General features: G+C 42.9%; 1 long non-coding RNA gene and 1 pseudogene across 4 annotated transcripts; one reads left to right on the top strand and one right to left on the bottom strand.

Moving 5' to 3' along the window:
* The first annotated feature begins 1,366 nt into the window (after nucleotides 1-1,366).
* LOC118521171 (small ribosomal subunit protein uS2 pseudogene) lies at nucleotides 1,367-2,328 on the top strand (annotated as a pseudogene).
* A 5,936-nt stretch (nucleotides 2,329-8,264) lies between these two features.
* On the bottom strand, nucleotides 8,265-24,131 carry LOC118521142 (uncharacterized). 4 transcript variants are annotated; one of them, XR_013447546.1, is made up of 6 exons: nucleotides 23,186-24,131; nucleotides 22,407-22,480; nucleotides 21,038-21,180; nucleotides 17,671-17,821; nucleotides 10,922-11,068; nucleotides 8,265-9,462 (listed from the first exon to the last, which is right to left on the bottom strand). It is a non-coding gene; the product is annotated as an uncharacterized LOC118521142 (long non-coding RNA). The 4 variants fall into 4 exon arrangements; XR_013447547.1 differs by lacking the exons at nucleotides 8,265-9,462; nucleotides 10,922-11,068 and adding an exon at nucleotides 12,107-12,243 and having other exon boundaries at nucleotides 23,186-24,121; XR_004910013.2 differs by lacking the exons at nucleotides 8,265-9,462; nucleotides 10,922-11,068 and having other exon boundaries at nucleotides 17,644-17,821; nucleotides 23,186-24,116.
* Between the last annotated feature and the right edge of the window lie 2,321 nt (nucleotides 24,132-26,452).

The raw sequence follows: 26,452 nt of genomic DNA, 5'->3' as shown, positions 1-26,452 counted from the left end.
ATTTCACTATGATTCACAATAGCCAAGATATGGAAACAACCTACAAAGTAAGTGTCTGTTCATGAATGAATAAGAAAATGTAGTGTATGTATACACGATGGAATATTATTCAACCATAAAAAAGAAGGAAATCCTGTCATTTGTGACAACATGGATGAACCTCAAAGACATTATGTTAAGTGGAATAAGTCAGGCAGAGAAAGAAAAATATTGTATGATCTCACTTATCTGTGGAATGTAAAAAAGTCAAATTCATGGAACTAGAGAGTAGTTACCAGGGACTGGAGGATGGGGAAACTGGTAGACATTGGTCAAAGGGTACAAACTTTCACCCAAAAACACAAATAATCCAGTTAAGGAACAGGGAGAAGACATGAACAGACATTTTTCCAAAAAAGACATACAGATGGCTTCAGTTAGCCATGAAAAGATGCTCAACATCCCTCATCATCAGGGAAATACAAATCAAAACTTCAATGAGATACTGCCTCACACCTGTCAGAGTGGCTAAAATTAACAACACAGGAAACAACAGATGGTGAGGATGTGGAGAAAGGGGAACCCTCTTACACTGCTGGTGGGAATGCAAACTTGGGCAGCCACTCTGGAAAACAGTATGGAGGTTCCTCAAAAAGTTAAAAATAGAACTACCTTATGACTCAGCAATTGCACTACTAGGTATTTACCCAAAAGGATACAAAAATAATGATTTGAAAGGGCACATGCACCCCAAGGTTTATAGCAGCATTATCAACAATAGCCAAATTATGGAAAGAGCTGGAATGTTCATCAACTGATGAATGGATAAAGAAGATGTGGTGTATATATGCAGTGGGATATTACTTGGCCATCAAAAGGAATGAAATCTTGCCATTTGCAATGAAGTGGATGGAGCTAGAGTGTATTATGCTAAATGAAATAAGTCAGTCAGAGAAAGAGAAATACTGTATGATTTCACTCATATGTGGAATTTAAGAAACAAAACAGATGAACACAGGGGAAGAGGGGGTTAAAAGAGAAAAAACTGAGGGTTGCTGTAGGGGAAGTGGGCAGGGGGATGGGCTAAATGGGTGATGAGGATTAAGGAGGGCACTTGTGATGAGTACTGGATGTTACATGTAAGTGATGAATCACTAAATTCTACTCCTGAAACTAATGTTACCCTATATGTTACCTAACTAGAATTTAAATAAAAACTTAAAACATTTTAAAGAATAAAATAAAATTACCCTAAATATGTAAAAAAAAAAAAAAAAAAAAGGTACAAACTTCCAATTATAAGAGGAATAAATTCTGAGGGTCTAAAGTACAGCATGGTGACTATAGTTAAAAATACTGTAATGTGGGCTTTTGTGTGTTACCCAGGGAAGGATCCATACAGCATTGTTTTGCGTTCCCATCATAACTTAAAGGGCAATTTTCACAATGTCCAGAGCCCTTGATGTCCTGCAAACGAAGGAGGAGGATGTCCTCACATTCCCTGCAGCAGGAACCCACTTAGGGGGCACCAACCTTGACTTCCAAATGGAACAGTACATCTACAAAAGGGAAAGTGATGGTATCTGCATCATAAATCTGAAGAGAACCTGGGAGAAGCTCCTGCTGGCAGCTCATGCCATGGCTGCCGCTAAAAACCTGGCTGATGTCGGTATCATCATCCAGGAATACTGGCCAGGAGCTGTGCTGAAGTTTGCTGCTGCTACCGGAGCCACTCCTACTGCTGGCCACTTCACTCCTGGAACCTTCACTACCCAGATCCAGGCAGCCTTCCGGGAGCCGAGACTGCTGGCGGTTACTGAGCCCAGGGCTGACCGCTAGCCTCTTACAGAGGCGTCTTATGTTAACCTGCCTATCATCGCTCTGGGTAACACAGACTCTCCTCTGCACTACGTGGACATCGCCATCCCTTGCAACAACAAGGGAGCTCACTCAGTGGGCCTGGGAAGTTCCGTGCATGGGTGGCACCATTTCCCGTGAGCACCCACGGGAGATCATGCCTGATCTCCACTTCTACAGAGATCCTGAAGAGATTGAAAAGGAAGGGCAGGTCGCTGCTGAGAACTCTGTGACCGAGGAGGACTTTCAGGGTGAAAGGACTGTTCCAGTTCCTGAGTTCACTGCTATTCAACCTGAAGTCACAGACTGGTCTGACGGCGTGCAGGTGCCCTCTGTGCCTATTCAGCAGTTCCCCACTGAGGACTGGAGCGTCCGGCCGGGGCCACGGAAGACTGGTCTGCAGCTCCCACTGCTCAGGCCACGGAATGGGTGGGAACAACCATGAGCGGTCTTCCTCTTCCACAAAGGCAAACAAAATGGAAAGAAGGTTGATGGAAAATAAACAGTTCTTTTTTAAAAAAAAAAATACTGTAATGTGGGCCTCAGTCGGTTAAGCATAGAACTCTTGGTTGCCCTGCAGGTCATGATCTCAGGATCATGAGATCGAGCCCCCCATGGTCACTGCGCTGGGTGTGGAGCCTGCTTGGGATTCTCTCTCTCTCTCTCCCCCTGTCTCTCTCTGCCCCTCCTCATACTGTCTCTCTAAAAATAAATAAATAAATAAATAAATAAATAAATAATAAAATATATATAAAATATATTGTAATGTGTACTTGAAATTTGCTAAGAGAGTAGATCTAAAGTGTTTTCACCGTATCAAAATAAATAAATGAAAATGGTAGCTATGTGAGGTGATGAATGTGTTAATTAACTTTATTCTAGTAATCATTTCACAATGAATACACATTACAGAGTACACTTACATATATATTTTTTGTCAATTATGCCTCAGTAAAGCTGTAAAAAAATTTAAAAATAAAAAGATGACAAAAAAGAAAGAATTGTTATGAATGGAAAGGTTTGTCATTATAAGGAGAAAAGTGTAAACATGTTGTTAGTTGTGGTTATGGAAACACTGAAAGCTTAATTTAATTGAAGTGCGATATTAATTTATCTGGTGGAGATAAATACAGTGTTATGATGAACAATCTATCTTTTCTATTTGTTTTTTGATTAGAACTATATTGTCACAGTGGGTGTTGGGGGGAGATGTTTATCAATTTTCCCCCCTCATATACATACTGTTAACGTAAGTGAGAGTTTACTCATACCTACCCATAACTCTACTCCTTGCTTTCCTCCCCCAAATAATCCTTAGCATTGACTGAAAAATAACTTTAGCCATTTAGACTTACCTTTAGCTTTAAATGATAGGCATTAAAAATCTAATTAGAGATTTAATTAAAATGTGACTTTACGAACCTCTATGAGATAGATTTCTAAACTTCAGGAATAATATTAGAGTCTTTAGTTCATCAAAGACAGTAAGTATGCTCATGAGACTTTCCAGAAGAAAAAATAATTTAACAAGCACTGTATAACTACTATCTTAGTTCGACTTCTATCCCTCAACATTTCTTGTTATCCTTCTTCAATAGCTTCCTAATTATCTTATCTCCATTCCCTCTATTCAAAGTCGTCTTCCATACAGATCATTCCATTGGAGGGATCTTTTTTTTTTAATTAAAGATTTTTATTTATTTATTTGAGAGAGAGAGAATGAGAGAGAGAGAGCATGAGAGGGGGGAGGGTCAGAGGGAGAAGCAGTCTCCCCGCTGAGCAGGGAGCCCGATGTAGAACTCGATCCTGGGACTCCAGGATCATGACCTGAGCCGAAGGCAGACACTTAACCGACTGAGCCACCCAGGTGCCCCCATCGGAGGGATCTTTTAAGAACACACATTTGATCATACTATTCTCCAACCTGTGCCTTTAATATCCTTCAAAAGCTCCCTGTTACCCTCAGAATAAGTCTGAACCCTTTGTCATGGCATACAGGGTCCTTCATGGTCTAGAGTCTGCCTATTACCCCAACCTTATGCCTTTTTGTTTCACAGTGTACATTGACAATGGATTCAGCCACATCAGCAGCCTGAAGTTCCTAAAATATGCTATTATTTTCTTTATATTTCTTTGCCTTTGCATCTGCTGTTCCCTTCTCCTGAAACACTTTTCCAGGGTAAGTTTCTCATCCTTTGAAAAACAGCTTGTACATTGCCTGCTGGTTACCTCTCATGACAGACCCTACTATGCTGTGGGTTCACCACACCCTACTTCCTTTTCCCTCTGGAATCAGTTAAAATGCTTTCCCAGGATCTATCAAAGTTCTGATTGTGAACTTGTGTTCTGATGAAACCTGACCCCTAAAATCTCCTGGATAATACTATTGTCTCCCTAGTTTCCGATCTTCTGACAGATGCAAAGGATTCAGTGGAGGACTCCAAGGTCCTAGGGGATAGTGGAGCCACTAGTTGGGCCATCCGACTAGGAACACCTGTGAGGACTACAGCCTGAGTAAAGAATAAACCTTTATTGTGTGAGGTCCCTGAAGCTTGGGGGTTGTTTGTTATTGTCATTATCCCACAGCAAATAATACACCTCCTTTCATGTCCCCTTTCCTCTGAAGACCGTATCATTTGGACAAAGTTAAGTGTGAATAAAGCACCCCTCTTCAGACCCAAGCTAGGATTGGTTTATTGATCTAAATAAGAAAGAGAAAATTTCTTCCATCATAAAGTTCACATTCAAGTTGGGAAGACAGATAATAAATATTTAACAAAAATTTGAAGTGTACTTTCGGGTCATGATAGTGCTGTGAAGCAAGGTGAATTTGGGGGAGGGAATGGAGAATGAAGGGAGAGAGGTCCATTTTATAATGTAATCAAGGAAGGCCTTTTTGAGGATGTTACACTGAGCTGGATGGAGTGGGGGATAGGCCACATGAAGATGAGGATACTAGAAAGGGGAATGGGAAGTTGAGGACCTGATGTGGGAAGAGGTGTGGCTGTTGCAGCAGGGATTGCAACAACATGAGGAAGAGCAAGGAGGCCAGTATGGCGGGAGTGGAGTGAATGAGTGGGAGAGAGGCAAGAGGGAGTTCAAGGAGGTGGGGAGGAGCCTCCGGTCAAGGAGATCCTTGAAGGGCCATGGAAATAAGGAGTCTCTGGGGAATTGTGAGCAGTTGAGAGACATTTTGAAATGATTACTCTGGATAATGTGTTGAGAACAGTGTGTATCTTGGGTGTGGGCAGACCTCCACCTGGCTCCAGAGCCTGGGCCCCAGTGTAGTCTTTACCTCCAGTCCCTCCTGAGCAATGAGAGCCAAGGGTGGGTACCTCAGCAGCATGTGTGGGATGCTTCAGTGCTTCCCTCGTCTCCTGGTCTCACTTCGGATGCCATCTCATTTCCCTAATTTTTTGCCATTTCATCCAATTATTTGCAAATTAAAAAAAAATATTTTATTACGCATTTTTCAATATTATGTGGAAGGAAGATCTCAGTGTCTGGTCAATCAAACAGCCAGAACCCAGATTACATCTATTTTTCAGTGAAATTAGAAGCAAAGCCTTCAGTTGGGAATGAGAATAGGAGTGTGGATGGGGGGGGAAGGAGACTGCTTATTTTAGAGAGTGGAGAGTAAATTCACTAGGGAAATGTAGGGTTTTCGTTTTGTTTGTTTTTGTTTTTTTAAGTAGGGTCAGAAGAGATTAAGCAAGGATCAGTCATTGTGTGGAGGATTATGGCAAGGGAAGGATTGAAAGATACAGTCCTTCCGCAAAAAATGTAGACTAGTTGGAGAAACACTATGTAACATTAAATAATTCAAAGGCTATGTCTCATTCTTTCAACCATTTACTTACTCAACAACAATTTACTGATGATTAAAGTGGAAGGCTAAAACACAGCCCCTGCTTAGAGTCTAATAGGGTGAGAAAAAAAATGAGTTCTCTAGTAGAGGTATACACACGAAGGAGGCAGCGTATGGGTTTGTCGGAGGGAGTGTGTGGTCAAGTAGAGCTGCTGACAGTGGACCTGAGCCTTGAAGGACGAGTAGGAGACCCCAGGTTGAGGACTGGAATGGGCAAGTAGGCGCACGCAGAGTAACGAAAGACACAATGAAGAACTGAGAACACAATGTAACCCAGAGATGAGACCATTGTTGGAGTTTGGTATGGTCAGGGAAAGGCTGCAATGGGAAGTGAGACTTGAATTTGGAAGGATCTGAGAGGGGGATTAAAGGGGGAGGAGTTCTTGGTTGGGAAGAGCATTTGTGGCAGAGGTGGGAATATTGAAGGCGTGTTTGGAGGTGGTCAGGAGAAATGCACGGTGTGCGGAGCCCCCACCAGAGGCACTGTGTGTGTGTTCCAGATCACATTCTCCTCCTGCAGGGGCACAGGTGACGAGGTGGGGAAAGCCTGGCTGGGGTAGTGGGCTCAGATTCAGAGGATCTCCAGACTCCACCTCTGGTGTTCAATTGTCTTTGCATGAATATGAAAGGAGGCATTTTTCTCTTTGTCTGTTTCTGACTCATCAAGCTGTAGCCCATTGTTGAACCCAGTCTAATTTCTTCAGGCATTTGAGAACATCTAGTGATGGACGAATATCCCTGAGGAGGGAAGCTAGATGGCACCACATTACTGCCCAGCCACTGATCTTTCAGAGCCTAGGGCACCCTTAGTTTTAAGTACGTTTTGATGAATGCAAAACTATTTAGTGGAGCTTTGAGATAGATGGCCTGGAAGCCTTCTAGAGAAACAAAATTTGTTTTTTTGTGAATTTTTATGTAATGAATCACTGTTATTTGGCTCAGAATTAGCTAGCCGATGCTGTTGTGTGGGACATAATTCTAGTTGTAGATGGAGCTCACACTGTATTTTGCTATTTGAGCAATTCTCTATTATATTCTGTAAGTATGGCACGGAAGTGATCAAAGATAGATCACTATCTCCTTCTAGGCTTTAAAAAGAAAAAGAAAGATGTCTTTTTTCCCCTTATTAGAATTCAAAAGATGCAGATGAGAAATAAAGCTGCCTTCTTTTGCCCTTCGTGGCAGAATTAGGATTCCTCACCGAGGGCTAATGACAGCTAAATGAGTGTTTGCCTGCATGACCTGCTGCTGTTTTGATTTCCTCAAAGTCTTCCTTTCTGGGGAAAGTAGCACTGAGAGCTAGATGAATTTAATAACCCGTTCTACATGATGTAGCCAGTCAGCAGGCTTCAAAAAATAAGGTGCTTGCCTTTGCGGCAGAGGGAAGCCGGAAGGGTGTCGAGACATCCTCCACTGATAGAACACGTTGGTCTAAGACATAAACATGCTGTGCAAGAAGTATGGGGGAGAACATAAATCAAGTTTATCCAACAGGGAACTTCTTCTGCAAGGCTTTGTAGTTTACATGAAAACTTTGGACCCCGCCCCCCATTTTTCTCTTGACTCCCACTTTTTATTGTATGAAATTATGTCCGTAGCCTACGTTACTAAGACTGAACAAAACATTTAATCACCCTCCTACCTAATGCATCAATTTCAGAGTTACCTCTGGCAGGAAATCAGGGGGCTTCATGGGCCGTTGGCCATAGATGAGTTGGTTTGGGGTCAATAGGAGCCAGCTGAGGTGAGGTAGGAACTCCCCAAGACCACACATCATCGAAAGGCTGGGGATTCTACTAACTGTCAGCTAATATTTGAAGTGTAGCAGAAAGTGGAGGAGCTCGGGAGGTCAGAGAGCATCCAAGCTCACAGGGCAGGGTAGGTTTGTAATAGATAGAGCCCAGAATCCGATGGTGGTCCTGGATTGAAGTAGAAACCTGACAGGACAAGAGAGGAGAGTCTGCGAGGGGTACAAACTCTGAAAGGTACAGGATTGACTGGTGAAAACCGTGTTCTGTTTTCCATTCCTTCCTGGTTACATGCTGATGTATTTTTTACACAGCTGAAATTAAACCCCTGTTTAATGAACCTAAACTCTCTTCTTAAAGGAGGTGAAAAAGTGATTGTAATCAGCATCTTTTTTGACTTGCCCTGAATCGTAGTTTTACAACCCTCATGAATAACTGCATAGGTTATATTTCCAACATTGTATGAAAACACATGCATTTGGGCCCTGGTACTATGAGTAGCTGGAACTGTCCCGTTCCAAAATACTGATAAAAGTTGGCCATTCAGAACTCAGTAGGATGTCAGAACACATTACAAAATTACAGTTAGTGAAAATATCCTGTGAGATCATCAGGTCTCTAAGAACCCGATTGTGATGAACTGGAAAGTCAGAATAAAAGACATACCATTTTTCCTACTGTATGTCTGTGTGCATATTCTGATTACCTGGTTAAAATCGATCAGTTGTGGTTTTGAAAAGTCCTGAATATTTCTTCACAGAATACATAAACCAATTTGATTTTTTAAAAAATGAACAAAACCCAAATGCAGCTCTTTTTAAAAAGACTTGTTTCCTTGTTTACTAAAACTTTCATTGTTAAAATATTTTTCTTCCCCTCAGTTACTCTCTCTATTGAATCCCATTGAGGGAGCAGATTTCTTTACTTCACAGAATCGTGAAAGTCACAGAGATCTGAACCAGCCTGTAAACCCTTGGCTTTACCACAGCCCCAAATCATCATAATTCATAATCGTGGTTGCAAACAGTAACAGAGCATTTACTATGTGCTACGGTCTGTATTAATTGTCATCATAATCCTGTTAAGTAAGTTATCAATTCATTAAAAATTCAAAGCAGTTTTCTGATATCATGTAAGGATTGCTGGAATCTTCTGAATGTTGTGAAGTTATTCTTAATCTAAAGTATTCCTTTCAGTTCTGCTTTGAAGATAATGTTCCAGGATCTCTGTTTCTCCCTAGTGTTCCAATTTCCCAAAGCAGAAAGCTGATTGGAGATTTGAGAAGAGCATCTTCTTTCTTGATTTCTAGGTCAGACATATTAATATGGCAAGGCTGGGATTTATTGCTTTTCTCAGCAGCTTTACTGAAAAGCACATTACATTCTATTGGCTGGGAAAGGATGCTTGTTCTGTTCTTCTAAAAAATGCATAATTGTGCATTTCATTAAAGCCAAAGTTAAAGAATTCTCTCTTTTTCAGCAGGCCAAAGGTAGGCAACAGTCTGGGGATAATTTTCTGTTATCCCAAGTGTCCTGTTGGCAGCTTAGATTATGACTGTGAATTGTCCCCCTGATAAATTCCTGGGGTCAAAGGGTGTGTTTCATGTCCACCAGACCCCTCATGTTCTCCAGAAAGAGGAGGAATACCAACACCTCAGTTATTAGGGCTCTAACAGTTTCCTCATTCAGCATGACCTTGGTTTCCCATTTTGATAACCCAGTACAGTATGTTCCCTTTCAATTTGGCAGAAGCAGGACATGGTTGGTGTCAGTCAGCTTTGTTAGATGCTTGCAACCTTTGCAGGCTTGTTTTGGTATTTATTTCCTACATGAAGATCATGGGTTTGAGACCAGCTGAAAATGTTCAGCCTCTGCGAGATGTCCCAGGGTACGCTCTGTCTGGTGTCTTGAGACGGTCTGGAAGGCCAAGGTCCACATGCCAGCTTCACTGATCACTAGCCTTGAGACCATGTGCCAGTCACTCAATCTCTTGGGGCCTCAGTTTCCTCAACTGAAATCAGGAAGATTCGATACAATATCAAAATAATGTTAATATTAATAATAATAGCTGACATTTATTGAGTGTTTTTCCAAGAGCCTTAGATGGCTTTTCTCATATTATCCTCACAAAAACACTAGGAGGCAAGAGCTAGTATTACCCCATTTCACAGAGGAGTTGACTGAGCCTGGGAGGGACTGGGTCATCCACTTGTTTAACACAGCCAGTGAGTGGTAGAGACAGTATTTAAGGCCAAATAGAGTCTATTTATTCTCAAAGTGTGATCTGTAGACCAGCAGCATCAACAATATCTGGGAACTTGTGAAAAATGCAAATTCTTGGGCATACTCTAGATTGACTGAATCCAAATCTTTGGATGGGAGGCCCCAGAATCTGTGTTTTAACAATCTCTTCAGGGTGATCCTGGTGTGCATTAAAAGTTTAAGCACTATTCTAGGAGCTGTGTTTTCAATCCCTATATTATGATTTTCTGCATTCTGTGAATTTTTCAGAGTGTCTGGAACATTGCTCAGTTGACTCTGGTTGGTTATGTGGCTGTCTCCTTCCTCCCCCACTGTTCTGTGTTTGCCCTTCCCTCCCGTAGCTGGGCGCCTTACCCAGAGAAGGGCCTGTGCCTAGAGAAGAAGCGGTCAAGGGCATATGAAGAGTATATTCCTCTGTTGTGGCTGCCAGTACCCTTCTCATGGTTCATGCCCTATCCAAGGCAATGCATATTAGTTTTGCTGCCAGAAACCTTCCTATTTTACAATTCAAAAAAATGCACAAACTATTGGAAATTCATTTGAATATGAGAACTTGGTCCTGTTTAATGCATAAGCTTCCCCTCATTCCTACCAAAGGGACTCTGATAGACTTTATCAGTTCCAGGAGATTTTGAGGCTTTTAGGTATGCGAATTAACCAGAGAAACTGCATACTTCTCTTCCTCGTGGAAAAAAGTCAAGTTATGTTTATGACCACCAATGATAACAGATGCTGTAAATACAAAAATTTGATGTATAGTCAGATTGTTTATAAACCCTTAAGAGGCTTTAAAAATTCTTGCAGGAAAAAAACCAAATGGAATTTTAATTTTTTTCTACGTAGCCTCCAATTGATCCAAGTCACCATCAGATACCATACTGTTAATACATTTTTTTCTTAAGAAGTCCGAATTCCTTCTACTTAGTTGCAAATAACAAAGGGTATGAAAGTAAGTTAAGAGACATATGACTGAGAAAAAGAAAAAATTCTGGCAGGAAAGAGAAAAATTATGTTTATGTCTATCTTTATTTTTAAGTTAAGTTTCTAAAAAGTACTATTAGAAAAATTCTGAAAGTATAGTAAAGTACAAGAGAAAAATAAAGATCACTCATATTCTCACAATTCATTTTAGTGCATTTTAGACTTTTTTTTTGCATATGTAGACATTCATACTATAGATCTGTATTTTACCAAAAATTAGATCTTACTTTGTGTACTGTTTGGTAAATGCGGTGGATCTCACTTCATGGCAACATACAGAGATGTGTATAGTTCTCCAGCTGGGAACAGTCACTCACGTAATTCTGATGTCGTTGGCTTCCATGTTGTGTCTACTGAGACATACCCAGTGTCACCTGTTCGGAATACAGGGAGATAATTGGGTGGACATGATATGCCTCCTATAGTTGGTCACTTCAAAACCAAATAAGAGACTCTTAATCTCAGGAAACAAACTGAGGGTTGCTGGAGTGGTGGGGGGTGGGAGGGTTGGGGTGGCTGGGTGATGGACATTGGGGAGGGTATGCGTTGTGGTGAGCGCTGTGAATTGTTAAGACTGATGAATCACAGACCTGTACCCCGGAAATAAATAATACATTATATGTTAATTAAAAAAAAACAATAAAATGACTAATGTGAAGCTCCTGAATCACTCATTCTAGTGCCCATGGCTTGCTTGCTTATGAATTTCAATAATTATTTTACATTTACTAAATACTGTGCAGTTTTGCTTTAGAAAGTTCAACTTTAAGACACATTTCTGTGATTAATAGCTCCTTTCCCTTATCAATGCAGATATTCCAAAATGAAGTCTGATTTCATTTCTTTTGTTCTTTTTTTTTTTTCCCCTCAGGGAAATTGTGCCCCAGGGAAAGCACTTTTAGGGGGATTCCAGGGATCAAATTCAGGCCATTTGAATCATGTCTTAACTGTTTACTTATTGGGAATACTTAGGGATAACAACTTTACCGTAAATCTTTAAGTGTCTAGATTTAGGTCTTATCCACACATAAATTGGCTTGGGGGAAAAAGGTCATTGGAATTCCGTGAGGCGGGTAGTGATGAGCTAGTTGCCATCTGGGTGCACTTGGTTGCCTTTTTTCAAGCTGACTCTTAGGGAAAGCTGAACAAGATGTTTCTTTGGTGGTGGGTTTTTCTGTCTTTTAGACAGAAAGGCTTTACAAGCACAATCTGTTTGTGCCAAGAGATGTTTACTCTAAAGACTTGCCAATTCAAAAAACAGGATAATCTGTCTGAATCTGATAATAGGCAGTGGCAGATTCTTTCTTCTGGGAAAGTATATTAAATGAAGAACATAGAGCGTTGGAACTCGCGCAGGAGAGTCGCCTCTTTCTGCTTCACATCGTGGCACTCAAGTAATAACACGTATTGGTGTGGGACATGGGAGAGCATCAGAACAGATTCTTGACAGTCACTGAATTGTCCTCAGATGGTCAGAATGCATTTGTGCCACTTTAAGAATAAATGATTTTTTTTTCTTAACAGGTCAGAATTCTTCTACAACTTCTTCCTAGGCAGATATATATAAAACAATAGTTGTCTAGTGTATTAATAATTTTCACTCTCTGCTAATCTGAATCATTAACATTTCAAGTCTTTTGTTTCTCCTCTTTCTAGAGAATAGATGGCATTCTCTATTATTCGTAAAGTTTAAATAAAGGCTATAAATTATATATTTAAAATGTAACAAGTAATTCCAGTTCAGAGGATAGGCCTTGAAAGGAAATGAGAAAAACTGAACCATATATCTACGTTTTACCCTAATTCTGTGACTACCCAAAGTCAAAACAATCCACTGAGAATAAGCCACACTGGTTATTAGAAACTTGTGGGTAAAAATAGACATTCAAGAGAACAAAATGGCTTTAGAAATCTAATTTGATAATTTATGTAGATGCTCCCTCCTCAAGAAGGTGGAGCATAACTTCCCAGCCCTTAAGTATGAGCTGCATATAGTGACTTCCTTCCGAAGAATACAATATGGAAAAGGGTATGGGGAGTAACTTTACAGAAGAGACACCTGGAAAACTCCACCCCAGCCAGGTGATCAAGGTTGACATTAATAGCGGTAAGACATGTTGATAGCATTTATCCTTGATATCATGTGACGAGAATGGCACTTTGTGGTCTTCTTCCCCAAAACCTATAACCCCAGTGTAATCAGGAAAAAAACCACCGGGCAAATTCTAGTAGATGGGCATCCTACAAAATATCTGACCAATAGTCCTCCAAAGAGTCAGGGCCATCAAAAAACAAGGGAAGTTTATGAAACCGCCATAACCAAGAGAAGCCTCAGGACACATCAAAATTAAATGTAATGTGATATCCTGGGTAGGATCCTGCAAAAGAAAAATCAAATAAGAACTAAGGAAATAAAGTATGAGCTTTGGTTCAGACACTGAATAAAGTATGGGCTTCGGTTAATAATAAGGTATCACTATTGATTGATTAGTTATGACGAGTGCACCAGGGCCAGCATGAGATGTTAATAATAAGAAAAACTGGGTGTGTGATCTATGGGAACTCTCTGTACCCTCTTTGCAGCTTTTCCGTAAATGTGAAACTATTCTAAAATTAAAAATTCGTAAGAAAAATATAATTTGACAGAGGCACCTGGGTGGCTCAGTTGATTGAGCATCCGACTCTTGGTTTTGGCTCCGGTCATGATCTCAGGGTCGTGGGATCAAACCCCTGGTTGGGCTCCATGCTCAGTGTGCCGTCTGCTTGAGATTCTCTCCCTCTCCCTCCCGTGTGTGTGTGTGTGTGTGTGTGTGTGTGTGTGTGTGTGTGTGTGTCTCAAATAAATAAATAAATAAATAAAATCTTTTAAAAATACATAATATGACAAAAATATTTGTTTTTAAAGATATATGCAATGTGGAAAACCCATGCCAATACTGAAAAGGGGGAAAAAGGTGAGCCCTGGGAGCAGGTATGGAATGGGCAGTGGCCCCAAGTGAGAAGGCATGTAGTGAATTTGACACTGGGCATGGCTGGAGCACAGAGCATGAAAAGCAGGGAGTAGTGAGAGATGATTCTGGACAAGTCAGTTTGGGACTAATCATAGAGGGTCTTATTTCCACACTAAGAAGTCTATCCTTTCTGCTGGCAATGAGAAGCCATCGGAGGCTTTTAAGAACGGAAGTGGCATGATCTGGGGTTGTTACAGAGAGCTGACTCATGCCAAATAAGGAGAATGAATTAGCACAGGATGGTTAGAGGCAGAAAGCTCTCCCGCCCTGCTCAAGGCAACTGAGGAAGGCATAAGACTAAATGAAGGGAATGACACGGATGTGCGGAGAAAAGGCTGGGGAAAAAAAGTTAATCCTTCTCTGTCTACATGTTATTTCCTCATTCAGTAGGCCAACCTACAAATCTTGGGGTCTCTGTATGCAGCCCAAATGGTAGTGCACTGCCTGGGAGGCTGATACACTGACCCCACAATCTGCGAATGGCGCCCCCTAGAGCAGAGCCATGGCATGCCCCTAGGCTGCACCCTCTGGCAGGCACAGAGCTAGATGCTGAGTGGACAGTCTTGAACAGAACAGCGGTAGCCCTGTCTACGCGGAGCTCTCCCTCCAGCCAGAGGCACACCAAGACGGGTGGCTACCCTGGCCAAGGGAATAATTTGGCATCCCTTCAACTAAGAGGGAGGGATCGGAGTGCTTCTTAGCGGGAGTGCTCTCTGCCTCTTCTCTCTGGTCCAGAGCAATTTCGCTGCCCTCAAATCTGTAAGTCTCATCCAGCAAAGCAAAAGCCCTGGGGCTAATTCCTTCCAGCTCCTTAGAATGCAGTTTAACTTGTTCCTTTGATATTTTTCCTTCTCGCTGGGAGGCATTTAGTGCTTCTTCCGTTCATATTTAGTGCTCTAAAAGTGATGAGGTCAATACACACTGCTTCCTTCTTATGACGTCCCGGCCAGGTTTTAGCAGTACGTGGTTTTGGCTCCCCTTTTAGATTGATGTTTGGGACAGTTGGCTGGCTGGGTTGCCTCTTAATCCAGCCCTAGTCTAATGTGGAAGATAGATAGTAAATAAACCTCATAAATATTTCATTGGAATTAACTTGACTTTGTGACTTAAGTAATAGAATTACCCCAGCACTCCCAGGCAAATCTTTTTACCATTATTCTCCAGCCCATTCCTGAAGCCTCTACTAAACAGCTTAGGCCCCCATGGGACACCTTAGAGATGGTCTGAATGAGGCCAGTGGTGCAGAGTAGCTCACCAGTGATCACCATTCTCCAGATCAAGCAGAGATGCTTTCTTGGTGCCCAGCGGAGCAGTGTGGAGTGAAAGCCTTATGGAAATTTTGATTTATACCAGCTGTAGATTTTGTTGAGAAATGAACTCCTTTCTCCAAATGATCAGCTTTTTAAAATATAAATGCATATAAATTGCAGCAAGAGGGGCAAGAAGCAAGGTGGGAGCTTGGTTTTAGTGCTGTGTGAAGTCCCATACGCTGGATGTGTGGGCTCCAGAGTGGAAAGAATAGACTGGGGGCAAGTGAACGTTAGCCTTTCATTCTTTTTGGAATGGGCCGATTGGCAATCAGCAGCTTGGTAGGTGAAGTTTGACTTCAGAGCCTACCTACTTATTCCTGAATAGTTTCCTGGTCTTTCTATGGCCTTTTATAGCTAGCTGCTCTTTCTCCTTTTCCGCACCATCTCCAGTAGCTAAATCTAATCCGGATGGATTCATCTTCACTGGGAGATGGGAAGGTTTATGCCCTGGAAAAACACTACAGGCGTGAGGGGGGAGTTGAGAGGGTCTGAGGGCCCATGTAGGAGGCCTTGCTGGGGAAGCCTTCAGATTCATACAGAAAAGGAGCTGATCATTCAGCTCTTCCCTCAGAGGCAGAACAGAAAGCTGGGAGCTTCATGGCTGCTGAGGAGTGAGGGGAATCAGCCCACCCTGCTAAGCCTCTGGCCTCCTGAGGGCATGCTCATCAGTGATGCTGAGGATACATCCAGCAGTTAGGAGATTTCTCTCTGTTGGCTGTCTGACTTCATTTTGAACCCCAGTTCTCTCACTTACGAGTGGAGCAGGTTACTTAAACTCCTAGAGTATAAGCTGCCTCATCTGTAAAATGAAGGAACAATAGATACCACCTCGGAGGACCTTTGCTACGAAGGGTGAGTGAAATGACACTGAGCGTGGTGTCCAGCACATTGTCGAGCACCCAAGGCAGCTGGTAGCTGTTCTTTCAAAAAGAGAAACCCCATCAAAATTGTGCGTGCTACTATTTACCATTCAGTTGGAACAAATACCGGGCCTGTTTCCACTGAGAAGAGAGTAGGGATGCATAGATGGGGGAGGAAACAGGAGGGTGTCAGCAAGCTCGACAGGATCGTGTCAGGCAGCCGGGGACACCGATGCAGCTCAGGCAATTGCAGAGATGCCCTGAGTGACACTTCTCCTCCTCCCGAAAGGCTGAATGCAGAAATAATGACATGGATGACAGGTTTTCATTGCCCCCCCAATTTTCCTGCCTACATGGTTATTCTAGGGGCGCTATCCGTGTGCTGTATCTAATGAAGAATATAAAATTCTAACAAAGATGTCTAAAATGTGTTACATTTTTGCATCCAAGGATACTGCACTGCAAGTCCATCCAGGGACTCTGACCTATCAGATAAATAGAAACAAAATCATACCATATATTAAGATTTTAAGAAGCTGCATTCTGGGGCCAAGAATTTGAGCTCTCGCTATATTTAGACAAATTCAAATTGGGAAAAAAAACCCAAGTGACTGTAGTAGTTATTAAACATTAGGATGAGTTATTTAATGGAGAATAAATTATCATTTCTCTGAGTTGATTTGGAAGTGACGTTGCCCGAAGGATGGATGAGATAACAGGACAGCCTGAGCTCACTCAGCCCTATGTTATTCGGTGCAGGGGCTTGTGCAAATGCTTTCTATTAGCCATTTCACATAGCATCTCAGATTTAATCATATATTTTTATTTTTCAAGATTTTATTTATTTATTTGACACAGAGAGAGAGACAGAGAGAGAGGGAACACATGCAGGGGGAGTGGGAGAGGGAGAAGCAGGCTTCCTGCCTAGCAGGGAGCCCGATGCGGGGCTCGATCCCAGGACCCCGGGACCATGATCTGAGCCGAAGGCAGACGCTTAACGACTGAGCCACCCAGGTGCCCCCTAATCATATATTTTTAATCTTATCTCCTTTCTCAGGCAGAATATACCAGTATACTATATTCAGTGTTAATAGATCTACCTCTAGTCACACCTCCTATAATTACAAAAATAATTAGCGGTAATACTAAGCATTTATTATGTTTACTATGTATCAGGCCTGGTGCTAAGCCATTCAGATGCTTTGCATCGTCTGAGTTCTACGTTTTATATTTAACTTACTCCTTGACCATGCCAGGTGGGTATCCCATGGGCATTTCAAACATAACAGGACCAAACAAGACTTGGGATTCGCTCCCGTGACTCGTATATTTTCCATCTTAGTAAGTACGAATGGCCACACAGTTGTAGAAATACATAGCAGTCATCTTTGATTTTGTCATTTCACTCATATTCTGTATCCAGTGTCTCAGAGTCCTGCTGTTTCCATCTCTCACGTAAATGTAGAATCTGCCCATTTCTCTCCAAGCCTACTCTCACCATCATCCTAGAACAAGCTCCTGCCATTCTTCACTTCAGTCACTGTAACCCCCTCCTCCCACCTTCCACAGTTCCCTAAATCCGTTAAACACAGAGATCGGAGTGACCCCCCCGCAATGTTTTACTATGCAAATTTTGAACTATGCAGCAAAGCTGAAGTAATTGTGTAGTGAATATTCATACCTATTACCTAGTTTCTGCCATTAACATTTTCCTTATATGTATTAGTTTGCTAAGGCTGCCATAACAAAATACCACAGACCGGATAGCTCAAGCAACAAAAATTTATTTTCTCACAATTTGGGAGGCTAGAAGTCCAAAATCAAGGTGTCAGCAGGTTTGGTTTCTTCCGAGGCTCATGTCCTTGGCTTGCAAACGGCCATTTTCTCCGTGTGTCCTCACATGGTTGTCCCTCGGTCTGTGTTATCTGAATCCTCATCTCTTCTTCCTGTGAGGAGACCACTCACTGGATTAGGACCCACCCAGATGACCTCATATTACCTTAATTACCTCTGAAACCTCCTATCACCAAATAGTGTTCCATTCCCAGGAATGGGGGTTAGGACTTCCACATGTGAATTTTGAGATGACACAATTCAGCCCAAAATGCATATACTTGCTTTACTATATTTCTGGCCATCAATCTCTCCCCCCGTTCATCACAAATCCACCTTAAATTGGGTGTATTTCAAAGAAATTGCAGATATTAGTACCCTTCCCTGTAAAAAGCCTTCAGCATACATATAATTCATGAGAGTTCAATAATTGTGTGGGGTTTTTTGGTTTGTTTTAATATGAAATTTAACTCCTAAATTTACATTTGCTGAGTTTGGGCAACTGTTGAACCCTAACTCTTATCAAGTACAGAACATTAACTATGCCTTCAGGAAGTTCCCTAAAAACCCTTCCCAGGCAAGCCCTGCTCCCACTCCTACCCCAGAAGAAACCACCGTTCGAAGTTTTTTCCATTATAGGTGGCCTTTGCCTGTTAGAGAGTCATAGGAATGGACTCACGTAGCATGTTGTTGCCTATATCAGTAATTCACTTACTTTTATTGCTGAGTAGTAGTCTACTTATGAATATATTGCAGTGTGTTTATAATTTTTTAATTGATGGATATGTGAACTTTTTCTAGGTTTTGGCTACTACAAATAAAATGGCTATGAATATTCTTGCATGAGTCTTTTTGTGAACACATGTTTTCATTTGTTTTGGGTGAATACCTAGGAGTAGAATTGCTGGGTAGGTGTATGTTTATTTTTAAAAACAGAGTGATTTATTGATTTATTTGAGAGAGAGAGAGAGCGTGCACACACACAAGCAGGGGGAGAGGGAGAGGGAGAAGCAGACTCCTCTGTGGGGCAGGGAGCCTGACACGGGACTCAATTCCTGGGATCATGACCTGAGCTGAAGGCAGACACTTAACCGACTGAGCCACCCAAGCGCCCCCATGAGTGATCTTTTTAAAATGTGTCAAATAATGTAATTCATCTGTTTACAACTTTCTAATGACTTCCCTTTGAACTTAGAATAAAACCCATGTCCCTCCCTCCCCCCACCCCCCGCACCAAGTATAATGCCCAGAAAGATCAGACTCCTGTCTCCTCCTCCCCTAGTCTCATGCTACTCCACGGACCACATCGCCCCCTGCCTCTCCTGCGTCTCCTGCCAGCCCGTCCCACTCCAGTCTTTTTCTTGCACAAGCCAAGTGTGTTCCAAACTCACATCCTTGCTGTTACCCCAGCCAAAACCTTTATTCTCCCAACCCGCTGCCTGGCTGATTCCTAGTCCTCCTTCAAGTGCCAGCTTAAATGTCACTTTCTTTGGAGAAAAGTGAGGGTTGGAGAGGTTAAATTAGGAGAGCCATCAGTATCACACAGCTGGGAGAGCCAATATGCAAATCCATGCAAATAGGCAATACGACCCCAGAGTCCTTGCCCTAACCATCTTAAAATACAAGTCTTCCTTCCATTGTGTGTCTCGTAATAGTTTCTTGCCTGCTCTCTCTCAGCTACCAGTCATTGTCTATTTTATTTTTTTCTTTGCTTTTTCCTATTCCCTAAAACTATTCCTACTAAAGTCACCCATGAACACCTAATTGTCAAAGCTGGTGAGAACAGTTTTCAGGTCCCACCTGACTTTGCCTCTCTGCAGCATCTGATACTCTTGACATGTTGCGTTTGGCTTGTATATTTCATGGTTTTCTCTGCTTCTGTAGCTCTTGGTCTCGGTTAGGGGCTCATTGTTCCAGTGCTTACCATTTAGATGTTGGCGTTTTAAGGTTCTTCCCCTGGAGTTATTTTCGTTGTGTGATGTATATTCTCCTGGGAGACCTCATCTACATCCATGATTTTCTTTCTCTCTTTTTTTAAGATTTTATTTATTTATTTGACAGAGAGAGACACAGTGAGAGAGGGAATGCAAGTAGGGGGAGCGGGAGAGGGAGAAGCAGGCTTCCGGCGGAGCAGGAAGCCCGACGCGGGGCTCGATCCCAGGACCCTGGGATCATGATCTGAGCCGAAGGCAGACGCTTAACCGACTGAGCCACCCAGGCTCCCCTACATCCATGGTTTTCATCACTGCCTACATACCGATTATCTTCTCAGCTAGATTCCCAGCCCAGATTTCTTTCTGAACTCGAGACCCATAACTTAAATACCTATTAAACTTCTCTAACTGCATGTCCCAAAGTCTTCAAAGATGGGCCCCAGTGAGATATGTTGCTCAGTCTTCAAGTCCGAGGAAGCCCCCACTCCTTGAATCTGGGCTGACCCTGTGACCCACTCCTAACTACTAAATGATTTCCAAAGCTAGGTTATTAGAATCCTTGCAGTTTCTGCCTAAGCCTCTAGAAATGCTTTTTCTTTGGACTCTATCTCTTATAAGCCAGCTATCCTGCTGTGAGAAGCTCAAGTCACATGGAGAGGCCATGTGTAGGTGGAAAAGCCCCGCTGAACTCCTATTCAAAAGCCAGCATCAGCTGCCGCCCATGCGAGTGAGCCATTTTGGACAACCAGCCCAACTGAGCCTTCAGAAGATTACAGCCCAGCCAACATCTGACAGTAATTATCTGAGAGACTCCGAGCAAGAATTGCCCAGCTGAACCCTCTTGACTCACAGACCCATGAGCAACAAGCATAAATTATTGTTTTAATCTATTAAGTTTTGGGGCACCTGGGTGGCTCAGTCGGTTGGGCGTCTGCCTTTGGCTTGGGTCACAATCTTGGGGTCCTGGGATTGAGCCCCTTGTCGGGCTCCCTGCTCAGCGGGGAGTCTGCTTCTCCCTCTGCCTCTGCCCCTCCCCCTGCTCGTGCACGCTCTCTCTCTCTCTCAAATAAATAAAATCTTTAAAAAAGTAAAAAAATAAACTATTAAGTTTTAAGATGGTTGGTTACATGGCAATGATAGCTGGCACAGGCATCTTAAGTGTAGTATTCCCCAACTGAACAAAGTGTCTCTCCTAAACCAAATACTTCTCTTGCATTTCCCTGTTCTGGTTAATGGCATTGCTTCTACCCAAGCCTGAACCTAGAAGTCATTCTCTCCTTTCCTTCTGGATCAAATTCCACTCCTGCCGGCTTCCCTCCGACTTCTATAAATTCTATCATTTAAATAGCTCCTGTGGCTCTCCCTCCCCTCCCCCTGTCCCTTCCCTGCTCTCACCTGTACAGTGACATTACTGTCTCAACTGGTCTCTGCTTGCTGGCTCCTCTGCAATCCCTCCTCCACCCTGCTGTCAGTCATCTTCCGGAAATGCAGATCTGAGCTTGGGTATAGACCCTTTCACGGCTCCCGGTGCTCTGAGGCTTAAATACGTCAATCAGAGAAAGACATGTATCATATGACCTCACTGATATGAGGAATTCTTAATCTCAGGAAACAAACTGAGGGTTGCTGGAGTGGTGGGGGGTGGGAGGGATGGGGTGGCTGGGCGATGGACATTGGGGAGGGTATGTGCTATGGTGAGTGCTGTGAATTGTGTAAGACTGTTGAATCACAGACCTGTACCTCTGAAACAAATAATACATTATATGTTAAAAAAAAAAAAAAGAAGATAGTAGGAAGGGAAAAATGAAGGGGGGGAAATCGGAGGGGGTGATGAACCATGAGAGACTATGGACTCTGAGAAACAAACTGAGGGTTCTAGAGCGGAGGGGGTGGAGGGATGGGTTAGCCTGGTGATGGGTATTAAAGAGGACATATACTGCATGGAGCACTGGGTGTTATACGCAAACAATGAATCATGGAACACTACATCAAAAGCTAATGATGTAATGTATGGTGATTAACATGACATAATAATAAAAAAAAATTAAACACCCCCCCCCAAAAAAAAAGTACAAACTTCAGCAGGGTATGCAACCCTCTCTAACCTGGCCATTATCTCTTCACTCTCATTTGCTTCTGATGCTCCCTCGTGACCACTCTGTCCCTTCACATTGACTCCCGTTTCCCCCGGAAGGCCTTGTTCTCGCATTTCTGGATCCGTGCACATCTCTTTCTGCACACTATCCTACTGGTTAAGGGCTCAGGCTCTGATTCTTACTGTGGACTCGTCACTTTTTAGTTGTGTGATTTTGGCCAACTTGCTTGTCTCTCTGTGTGTCAGTTGCCACAGTGGAACTACCTCATATAGTTTTTGTGAGGATTAAAAAGATGAATGCCAGTAAAGAACATGGAAGAGTGCGTAGGACATGATAAACATGTCAGTGACACACACATCAGTAAGCACTGGCTGCTGCTAGCCTTCTTTCTTTCCCCGGAGTTCTGTCTCCGGCCCCCTGCTCCTCGTCCTGTACTTATTCGCTCAGAAACTCCCATATGTCCTGACGGACTCAGCTCCAGGGTCTTACTTGTAGGAAAGTTATCAGGAACTGCTGGAACAGAGTTCTTCCTTCCCGAGCCCCCTTGCCTTGTAGATAGATGCCTTTTCATCGTACTTACCACTCTCTACCTCAAATACTTCATTACTAGACAGAAGCTCTGGAACTTACTCCCAGGGCCGGGTACACGACAGGGACCTAATACATACTTGCTGAGTGAGTGATGGATGATGATCCAAGGACCCGATGACAGAAACCAGGGCAGAGAATATTCCCAGCCAGCCTGAGGAGATGAGAATTAGGAAGAAACAAATGAAAGAGGTTGGAGTTTGATGAAGAACATTTTTGTGTCCGTAAAGCTCAGTTGTGGGACAGTGCCGCTCATTATTGTCTTCCTTCCTCCCCAAATCAGTGTGCGTTCTACAGAGAGTAATGAAAATTGCACCTCGAGCCTGTTACAGTATTGCCATCTGGCTAATCTTGTCTGCCCCCCCGCCGTCACTGGAAAGGGCAATCCTCGCCTCGATGTCACACTGCTTGCTTCATTTTTCTCAGCATGCTCAATGATCACATGAATCCCAAAGTCCGAGACACCACTTCAAACAGAAAATAGCTAAGACCTCGTTGCAGTTTATGCCAAAGAGGCTGAGGAAAGTGCCCTGGAAACAAAATGGCTTGCTCATATGGCTCAGAAAACTCAAAACCAGAGCTTCTGACCAGTATTATTGGGGCTGATTAAAGGAAGAACTTGACTCCCTGAGATTTAAGATTGTCCTTACCTGAGCAGACAGAACCCTCGTTTTGAGGATATTTATGAATAAATAGGCCACTAATGGATATGATTTTCCAGGTTTCAGAGGAAAGGAATATGTTTGTTCTCTGCATCAGGAAATAAAGTTACTGATTCCTCCTGTCAGAACCCTCTGCTCTTGGGGGCCAGGAGCACCGGCAGTGGGGCAATCCAAGAGTGGAGTGGAGTCCTGCTTACCTACAAACGTGCGTTCTTTGTAGAACATTCTCTCAGGATGACTCTGGAGCTCTTAGGGCTACTGCGACTCTCAGAGCAGCTCTTTGGGTCCAACAGCTGCGCACAGGGTAGGGTGACGTCGGAGCAGAGGCACGCCAAAGTCTCCATGAGGGGGGACCAGGGCCCCCTCAGCAGCTGCAGCTCTTACTGTCTTCAAAAGCAATGGCAGGGGTTCTCTTCGGGACCGCAGGGGAGGTCCTTTGGTAGAGACTACAAAGAGTCCATGGGATACGAAAATTTCCACAGCCTAGGAGAAAGTCCCACTATAAAAACAAAACTGTAATATAGTTTGTGGTAAGTGTTTTGCTGAAATACGTGGGACTGTGTTCAGTCAGTTTCTCAGCAAATATTTATCAAGCCACTGCTAAGTGCCAGATGTATCTTAGTGGCAGAAACTACTTCTTTATGTTTATGTCCACAGCACCTGGTACAGTGCCTGGCTCATACTGCGGGCCACACGCTCCATGCAACGCTACTTCCCTCAGCCTGGCCTGAGTTCAGGGTGTGGCGATGCGCGGGACTGTGGAACGGGTCTTCTCTCTCTCTCCCTGAAGCTAAGGAACCTTTCACAGGACTCGAAACTCCTGATTTTGGCCTCTGTCATCGACGGAGTCAACCAAATTCAGTCAGAGGGGAGGTGACTATTTGGATTGCCAAGATACCATATAATGAGGCTCTTTGTGGCTAAGCTCCTACTGTTGGAACTTCAGCAAGTAATGCTGGCTTAAAAACCTCCGTGGATAAACATTGCCGCTCCCTTGAAAATTCTGGGAGTTCCAGCTTGGTTGCCGACCTCTCTCTGCTGTTTATCTATTTGTTTAGCACCAGCATTTCTAAAGCTTCCATTGTGTAAGGAATACTACCCTGGCTTCTGGGAAATACACTGAGCTATGCTCCCTGTCTGTGAGCTGGTCACGTTTTCAGTGGGGAATGCAATAAATGACATAGTCAAACAGCTTAACCATTATAAACAGAGAAAATAACTTTTACGGGCAACAGCTTGCAACTCCAAATACAGTCTTGCCCAAGTGTTTGGCCAAGACACCGCCTTCTGTCACAGAGAAGAGAAGTAAAATGTGGGACGATCGCCAAAACATTATGGAATTAATGGAATCTTCTTTTTAGCCTCTGGGCCTTTGTACGTACTGGTTCTCCCTTGTCTCCCCACCCCACCCCAGCCCTCTATTTGTCTAAATTAAACTCTTATTTCATTTATTTTTAAAACATTTTATTTATTAGAGAGTGCGTAATTAGGAGGAGGGGCAGAGGGAGAAGGAGAGGGCCAGGAGCAGACTCCCCCTTGAGTGGGGAGCCCGACTTGAGGCTCAAACCCAGGACCCTTGAGATCATGACCTGAGCTGAAGTCAGACGTTTAACTGACTGAGCCACCCAGGTGCCCCTTAAACTCATATTTTAAGTATCAACTGGGATTTAATCATGGGAGCCCTTGGTGACCAGCTACACACATAAACACACACACACACGCACGCACACACATGCACACACACATACACACACACATGCACACACACACACACTTGTGCTAGTCGCCCCTCCTCTGTGGTCCCAGTAGCACACTACGATTCTCCCATTACGATAGCATTTATTATAAGCTATTGTGGTTTCCTCTCAACTTCTCTACATACCTCCTCCCACTAGAATGTAACTTCTGTGATTGTTGGGACCATGTCTGCCTTGTTCACCATCCTATTTCTAGTGTCTACGAATAGTAGCCATTCGATAAATAGTTGCTGAATGCGTGAATGTATGAATGTATGAGTGAATAAATAAATGGCAGAAGCAACATCAGAGTAAAATCTTCATCTGTTGTTCACCTGCTTTGTGCAGTAATTTTCTAGGTACTTTATGGATTTTCATTTCTATGGGCTTATAAAGTTGTTCCAGGGATATAGTGTTTATTAAATGCCTCACTTACCTATAAGATTTAGTGCTTATTGCAGCAAGAAGGATGTGATGCTACTGATAGGAAAATCATAGGCTTGGTCTCTGGCTTTTAATCTGGAGCTCTCTGCGTTGAATTGAGCTGCATCTAGATTAGCCCTTTTCACCCATTACAGTGGGCAAATGGTTCAGAGGTGAGTGACAGACTAGGAGAGAGGATATGAATGACTTAGAACAAACTACAGAAAGAATTCTAGGAACACATGACCCAACAAATTCCTTTTCCACTGGAAAAAAAAAAAAAAGACCAAAATCTGTGGAAAGGATGGGGAATATGCTCCAGAAATACAGCAGTAGAAGTGGGTAAAATAACCAGCAATGTTCAACTTGAAGTAAATGAATTTCATTTCAAAGGGCAAAGCATGGTAACATTTATGATAAATTTTTGTGCTGAAGGGTCCTTTCTGAAGGTCACCAAAATAAGTTTTGAATTTAGCTTCCTAAATCCAGTTTTTGCTCTGGTAATTATTAGGGATTTTTTGAGTAAACAATCCATGCAGAGCTCTGGACTCTGCCCTGCTGTTTCCTACCTTCAAGTGTGGTCATTCAGGAAGGATTTCTTCTCTGTCATAAAGGCGGCAGTTAAGAGATGTGGGACCTCCTGACTGATATATATCTTACTCTTCCCAGAACCTTAAAAGATTAAGATGAGTCATTTCAAGTGAAATGACCCCAGACAGAGAACTCAGAGGGCTGGCATATGTTTGTTGGAACCTTCCGAGAGAGCTCTTCATCCCGTTTACATGATCTTAAGAGGCTGCCTTCCGTAAGGTGATGAATGAGCCATCCGGCCTGCCGGACCTCCCCCTGCCTTAGCACACAGCAATTGTTTTCTCAGAGGTCCTGTGCATCTGGATAACCCTTTAATCACAAGCCACATTGTCTGGCGCAGGTACATAAGAAACAAGCCACCTCTCTCTGAATATGACTCTCTTGTGGTTCTTGATTATTTTTTTAAAAAGATTTTATTTATTTATTTGAGAGAGAGAGAGCACGAACAGGGGGCAGACAGAGAAGCAGACTCCCTGCTGAGCAGGGAGTCCAACGTCGGGCTGATTCCCAGGACCCTACGATCGTGACCTCGGCCAAAGGCAGACGCTTAACAGACTGAGCCACCCAAGCGCTCCTTGATTATTTTTTATGATGTGAAAATGACTCTCCTTTTTAACCTAACACGTTTGAACTGGTTGTTCAAATTGACCATGAATTGACAATTATTCAACTTTAATGTAATTTTTTCTCAAACGTTTTTTATTATGGCAAAAG

Source organism: Halichoerus grypus, chromosome 5 (assembly GCF_964656455.1).
Source record: "Halichoerus grypus chromosome 5, mHalGry1.hap1.1, whole genome shotgun sequence".
NCBI classification, from domain to species: Eukaryota; Metazoa; Chordata; class Mammalia; order Carnivora; family Phocidae; genus Halichoerus; species Halichoerus grypus.
The sequence above is the reverse complement of the archived record's forward strand: the minus strand, read 5'-3'. Positions and strand labels throughout refer to the sequence as shown.